Source organism: Lathyrus oleraceus, chromosome 4 (genome assembly GCF_024323335.1).
Source record: "Lathyrus oleraceus cultivar Zhongwan6 chromosome 4, CAAS_Psat_ZW6_1.0, whole genome shotgun sequence".
Lineage (NCBI taxonomy): Eukaryota > Viridiplantae > Streptophyta > Magnoliopsida > Fabales > Fabaceae > Lathyrus > Lathyrus oleraceus.
In genome coordinates, this window is record NC_066582.1 from 368,015,860 (window position 1) to 368,023,208 (window position 7,349).

The following is a 7,349-nucleotide window of genomic DNA, read 5'->3' on the forward strand; positions in this document are numbered from 1 at the left end:
TATCACACCTTCTTTGGAACCCCAGCCCCTACCAGCATGTATGAACGAGGAATGGCATCTTGAGCCTACTCCTGAGAAGATTATAGAGGCCAGGAGAAATGAACAAGGGGAATTAGAGGTTTTAGTGAAGTGGAAAAACCTCCCTGATTTTGAAAATTCTTGGGAATAAGAAACAAGATGAAGACAAAATTTCCAGCTAGGAGAAATCCCCCCTAGGAGAGTCAGGCCTCTCGAAGTGCCTATTTTCAGATTTTTACTTCATCTTTTCTGCACTTTTGTATTACTAGATTCCCATTTGAACATCTAGTACTGAATCACAATTATTCCTCATAATCATTATTCTGTGTACTTGTCTTTTATTTTTCCTAATTGATTCTATCAGTGACAACCCCAGCAATAAATGTCTGTTTGAATTTTATATATAAAGAATGAAGTGTCACCGGAAGGAAAGCCAAGATTGAGAATGGCCAGCCATGTATCACACCAATAGCAGAGACAACAACTGCTGCAGCATGTTTATCAAGAAGAAATAAACCCGAAGCAAGAGAGATTGCATACATGGGAAACGAACTTGACAAGAAACCTGAACAATGAAATACTTTATGTGAGGTTGAGAATCATCATCAAATGCAAGTATGTATAATTATGAGACAAAAAAGAGCAAAAGTCTCACTTGTGCTAGCAAAGAAATAGTCGTTGGTTAAGCACGGCATAGCAAGTGTATAAGAAGCAAGTCGTTTTCCATACTTTCTCGAAAGAGCTACCACAAGAACAGTCTACGTGGAAAGCGAGAGAAAACCAACAAAAAATCTCACAGCATAGAACACTCTAACCTACAACAGTAAAAGACAAAGGTGTCATGAAGAGCATATGCAAGGAGAAAACTTCAATCTACAACAAATCAATAACCAAGCACGAGTGCAATCTTACTTTTTGATCACCAAACAACCACAAAGTTGGTCGAGCCACTATTTCATGAAATAAAAGGTACAAATACGAGAGAAGAGAAAATTGTGAACTGCAAAACAAACACACCAGAACTCCATTGTCAATACCGTAGCGAAAAAAATAGCTTAAACTAAACCTAAAATATCCCCAGCCAATACTGGGTATTGAATCGCAAACTATAAAAGAAAAATATAGTTTCAAGTCGCATAGAGACTTGGGGAATTGAGCTAACAGAACTATAAAAGAAAAATATTTTCAAAAAAAATCAACTACTGTTATTTCAAGTTCAAGAAATCGTCAATTCTGATAGTTTCAGAAGAAAACCAAACACACAGACACACTTCTATCATATGTTTGAAAGAGAGAAAATCAATAACATTCAACACCGTAAATCCAAACAAACTAACAAAGACAGGAAGAAAACTGAACCATACAAGATGAAAGTAATGATTTAATTAATAAAAAGACGTCGATACAACGAATTGAAACAATGAACCAATTCGACAAATTGAAACACCGAATCAAAAATACAAATAGAGGGAGAGAAGAAAAGCATATTCGAACCTAAAAATAGATTTCTTTGATGAAGAGAATGTCAATCGAACCCTTGAAGCGATGAGAAGAAGAAGCATTTCTTAAACTCTTTAATGAGAAACGATGAAAAGCAATTTCTAGAAGCGATTTTGGGGAGTGATTTCTGGAAGTGATTGTGGGAAACAATGAGAAACGGTGAGTATGAGTGATTTCTGGAAAGGGTGGGAACAAAACTCAAAATCAAGAACATTACCCTAGCGATTTCAGGAAACGAATTGATTTCTGGAAGCGATTACCTTAGGGATTTCTGGAAGCAAGAGTTTGAGAGAAAACTGAAGCTGAAGCGTGAGTTTACTGAAGCGATTACCTTTACTGAAGAAAAGTAAGAACAACAACGAATGAATCAACTTTAATATCCAAAGCAGCGTAAAAGAGAGTATAGAAAACGGTAAAGAAGAATGATGAAGCCGTTGTGGGTTGTGAAGATTTCCGAGCAATCACGTTCTTTGTTCCTTTTTCACTATTTCTTGCACTTCATCGATGATGAAAAGTTTCTAAAATGTGAAATGAAAAGAAAATTTGGAACATGAGAAGTCATGGTTATATTTTAGGCGGTAATGATAAATTGTACTTAGGGATTCCTAAATTTACACCCTATTTTAATATAACGGGTTTAATATAAATTTAGTCATTTATATTGTTATAATTATACACCCTATTTTTAAATATAGGGTGTCTATTGTTATATTAATATTCCAAAATTTACACTCTATTTTAATATAACGGGTTTAATATAAATTTAGTCATTTATATTGTTATAATTATACACCCTATTTTTAAATATAGGGTGTCTATTGTTATATATTAATATTAAAATTTATTATTTTTTTAAGAAAATTTAAGATTAAACAAATAAGAATAATAAAAGTTATTGTTTAAGGCACGAATATTTTATTTTTATTTTTAAATTTACACCCTTTTTTTGAATATCAGGTGTAATATAGAGTTGATAATAAATAATATTTGAATTTACACCCGTTATTTAAAAATAGGGTGTCTATTGTTACGTACTAAAATTCAAAATAAGACTTTATTTACAAAACTGCCACCGCATTTGCTTTTTACACCCGTTTTTTGTAAAACGGGTGTAAATTTACAAATTATATTATTCTTTTTGTACTAGTGAAAAGAAATTCGGAGAAACTGGCAATCCCTATGAGTAATCCACTCCATGGGGCAGAGACTCTACCGGGGAGTAAAGGGATAAAAATGCGTGAGCAGGTCACGACTTGAAACTTGCTGAGGGGCACGAAGGAAATCCAGTGAGATACATCAATGGAAAGACTCGAGCTGACTCGAAGATGCATGTATTGGGGAATATGCCAATACAACAGAAATTATCCATAACGGATACTTCGGATAAAAATCCGGACTCAGGTGGGGAAATAACAAATGAGGTATTACCGGTTACTGGGTAATAAGCTCAAAAGAGAGATCATGTGATCTGAAACACCGGTATAAGGGTGAGAGAAAACATGCTCCGGGAGAATGAATATCCAAGACCGGTATAAGGGTGAGAGATCAAACATCCGCAAATCATCCGAGGAATACCTAAAAAGGTAAACTTCGGCTCAGGAAAATCTGACTCTGCGGGGGGACAAAAGGTCATAATAGGGAGCAGAAGGAAGGAACACCAGGGATGCCGGTTACTGGTCATATAATAGGTGATCAACCAAAGCGTGAATCGGGGAATATTCCTAAGACACTCATCATCCGAAAGAGGGCTAAAAACAAAACTCGATTATAGGATGGACATTCGATTCCAAAAAGGGATACGAATCTTACTCAACTGGGGAAGAACAAAAGGCTTCGACCAAAGAGTGCATGAGATATATTATTTATTACCGTCAGAACATAGATAATATACTCGCATGGAAGATTATCCATAACCGGCTACTGGGTTAATAAAGGATAAATCAACCGACAAAGAAAGGCATCGGGATACCGAAACTAGGTATATAATGATGACCATTCAAGGGGAGCAACAAACATTACCGACAATCGGTATATGAAAGGTGACTTGCTGGGGATAAACTGCCTAATCAGAGCAATTATCCAAGAGAATGAGGGAATATCAACACCGAATATTGGATAATGATAACCGTCAAGGAGGGGATTACATCTACCGGATACTGGGTAGAAAACCATGGAAGAGTAACCATCATCGATTAGGATGAACAAAAGGTTAACTCTGCAAGGGGATGAAATAGGGTTTACAACTACCGGTATAAGGGTAGAAAACCACAGACTCCGCCGGGGATGAATGATTACTAATTACTGAGCAATTATTCATTTATACCACAGGGAAGTGCAGGAAACAAATCACAAGAAACCATTCTAAGATCAAGCTAAAGAGGCAAGCTGAATCAAGACTCGTCCCAATGAGGATACAACTCAATGGGGAATCCCATCCCAATATATGTTGGGGAGGAACAGAAACAACCATCATCCACGAGGATATAACTCGGTGGGGAATATGGAAGGAAAGATAAACACTTTCTGCTTAAGGGGCTGACTCTATATGGTGAGATCAGACACCGATATCTGCTTGGGAAATGTATTACCAACTAGCAGGGGATAACAAACAAAGATACATGGCAAAGAATGTAATCATGAATATCTGCATGTTTGAAAATATATGCACACATGCGTGTTTTATGTATGATGAATGCTGACAAAACAAACATTTCTAACACAAACAACTCCAAAGAATAAGTTCACAAACATCCGGTACTACATCTCAAGAGAGAAAGCCAGGCCCACTGGAGAGTATCCAATCTGATGAGGGCAAGAGATACCAGGAAGCAAAGATCTCTGCAGGGGGATGAACATCAGTCATTCTAGCTGGGGACAGGAGTTATTACACAGATAAAATCCGCCGCATAAGCAACTCTACTGGGTAATCTATCGGAGGAGGTGAAGGAATTCTGGGGAACAACCACCAAATAGGAAGCTTCCAAGGTCACCACCAAATACCGTACTACCAAAGGTCACATCTGCTGAGGAGGAAAGAGGGATGAATATCTTACCACACACTCTGCTTGGCGGAAAAAACCATAAAAGACTCTAGTAGGAAGAGGATACAAACATGCCAGGAATATGAACAAATGTCTTACCCTGTTGGGGATCATACCATCCTTGGAAGAGCACTGCAGGCATTCCCAGTATTCCTATGTCATCATTGTGAATGTTCACTTTGTTTAAAAACAAATTATGAAAAATTTGATTATTTAAAACAATGATATATTTTTTTTCAATGAAAACATGCAAAACATTTGTTGATTAGAAACAAATAAGAGTGCAAATAATTGGATAAAGGCTCAAATTTATTTAATGGAACGGTAGTCCGCAAATGGAGAGACTCCATAGATCTTTACAAATTTGAAATTGGGGATATATATTGGAAAAGGGCTACATTGAACATAATGACCATTTCTCCACCAATTCTGAATTCGATGTATTTGAAGCTTTGGTTGATGATGAATGAGTAAGAATCTCTGACAGATGACAGTTGTAGAACAAAGTCTTGTCAGGATGCAGTTACTTGCCAAATCCCTATTTTTTGCCTAGATTGCCCCAAGGTGAGGTACTCAATCTAGCGGGATACATTCATCATTTTTTTATGTCTCTAACTTTTTCCTGGATCGCCCTTTCGGGTTTTCAATCCACCGAGACGCTCAATTTTGCCTCAACCGCCCTTTCGGGTTTTCAACTTAGCGAGCTATTCTGTTTTTATTTTAGGCAAAGTATTTCTTGACTGCATCTGAATTCACAAGACGAGTGAAATCCTCCCCATCCATAGTTGTAAGTATCAATGCACCGCCTGAAAAGGCTCTCTTAACAACATATGAACCTTCATAGTTTGGAGTCCACTTGCCCCTGGAATCGGGCGCGAAAGACAAGACTTTCTTGAGCACAAGGTCATCTTCTCAGAACACACGAGGCTTGACCTTCTTATCAAAGGCTTTCTTCATCCTTTGCTGATATAATTGACCATGGCACATGGCAGTCAATCTCTTTTCTTCTATCAGATTCAATTGGTCATAACGACTCTGAATCCATTCAGCATTAGTCAACTTGGCTTCCATCAAGACTCTCATTGATGGGATCTCCACCTCTACTGGGAGTACAACCTCCATGCCATAAACAAGGGAGAAAGGGGTTGCCCCTGTTGAAGTGCGGACAGATGTACGATATCCGTGTAAAGCAAACGGCAGCATTTCATGCCAATCTTTATACGTGACAACCATCTTTTGGATAATCTTCTTGATATTCTTATTAGCAGCTTCAACAGCCCCATTCATCTTGGGTCTGTAAGGAGAGGAATTATGATGCGCAATCTTGAACTCGCTACACAGCTCTTTCATCACCTTGTTGTTCAAGTTAGATCCATTATCAGTAATGATCTTATCTGGCACACCATATTGGCATATGAGTTGATTCTTGATAAACTTCACGACTACCTGCCTGGTCACATTAGCATATGATGCTGCTTCAACCCACTTAGTGAAGTAATCAATTGCTACGAGAATAAATCTGTGTCCATTGTACGCTTTCGGTTCTATCATGCCAATCATGTCGATTCCCCACATGGAGAAGGGCCATGGCGACGAAATCACATTCAGAAGTGTTGGGGGAATATGAATCTTATCCGCATAAATCTGACACTTATGGCATTTCTTCACATATTTGCAGCAGTCAGACTCCATTGTCAGCCAATAGTAGCCTGCTCTCAACATCTTTCTAGCCATGGCATGTCCATTTGAATGAGTACCAAATGAACTCTCATGGACCTCAGTGATCAACAGGTCTGCTTCGTGTCTATCCACGCATCTGAGCAACACCATGTGAAAATTTCTCTTATAAAGTACATCAGCATTGAGGTAGAAACTGCCCGCCAATCTCCTCAGAGTCTTCCTATCTTTCAGTGATGCCCCAGGTGGGTAAGACTGGTTCTGAAGGAAACACTTGATATCATAATACCACGGCTTATCATCTTTCACCTCTTCAACTGCAAACACATGAGCTGGCCTGTCCAAGCGCATCACAGTGATATTGGGAACTTCATTCGAAAGTTTAACCACAATCATCGAAGCAAGTGTAGCGAGAGCGTCTGCCATCCGATTCTCGTCTCGAGGAATATGATGGAAGTCAACCTCAGTAAAGAATGTTGAAATCCTCCTCGCATAATCTCTATATGGAATGAGGCCAGGATGATTCGTTTCCCATTCACCCTTAATCTGATTAACAACGAGGGCCGAATCACCATACACATCAAGATGCTTGATCCTTAGATCAATGCACTCCTCTAATCCCATAATACAGGCCTCATACTCAGCCATATTATTCGTGCATTTGAAAGTTAGCCTTGCTGTAAAAGAAATGTGTGTACCCTGAGGAGTAATAATCACTGCCCCAATACCATTTCCATATTGATTTACAGCGCCATCAAATACCATACTCCATCTGGAACCAGGCTCTGGCCCTTCATCGAGCGCAGGCTCATCGCAATCTTTCATTTTCAAATACATAATCTCCTCATCTGGGAACTCGTACTGAACTGACTGATAATCCTCGATTGGCTGATGTGCCAAGTGGTCAGCCAAAATACTACCTTTAATAGCCTTTTGAGCTCGATACTCAATATCATACTCAGATAACAACATCTTCCACCGGGAAATTCTCCCTGTTAAAGCAGGCTTCTCGAAGATATACTTGATTGGATCCATTCTGGATATCAACCAAGTCGTATGGTTTAACATATACTGACGTAAGCGCTTAGCCGCCCAAGCCAAAGCACATCATGT

General features: G+C 38.6%; 1 long non-coding RNA gene across 1 annotated transcript; it reads right to left on the reverse strand.

Moving 5' to 3' along the window:
• Positions 1-420: 420 nt before the first annotated feature.
• On the reverse strand, positions 421-2,123 carry LOC127135533 (uncharacterized). The gene is made up of 5 exons (XR_007808605.1): positions 1,779-2,123; positions 1,513-1,645; positions 931-1,018; positions 674-833; positions 421-583 (listed from the first exon to the last, which is right to left on the reverse strand). It is a non-coding gene; the product is annotated as an uncharacterized LOC127135533 (long non-coding RNA).
• Between the last annotated feature and the right edge of the window lie 5,226 nt (positions 2,124-7,349).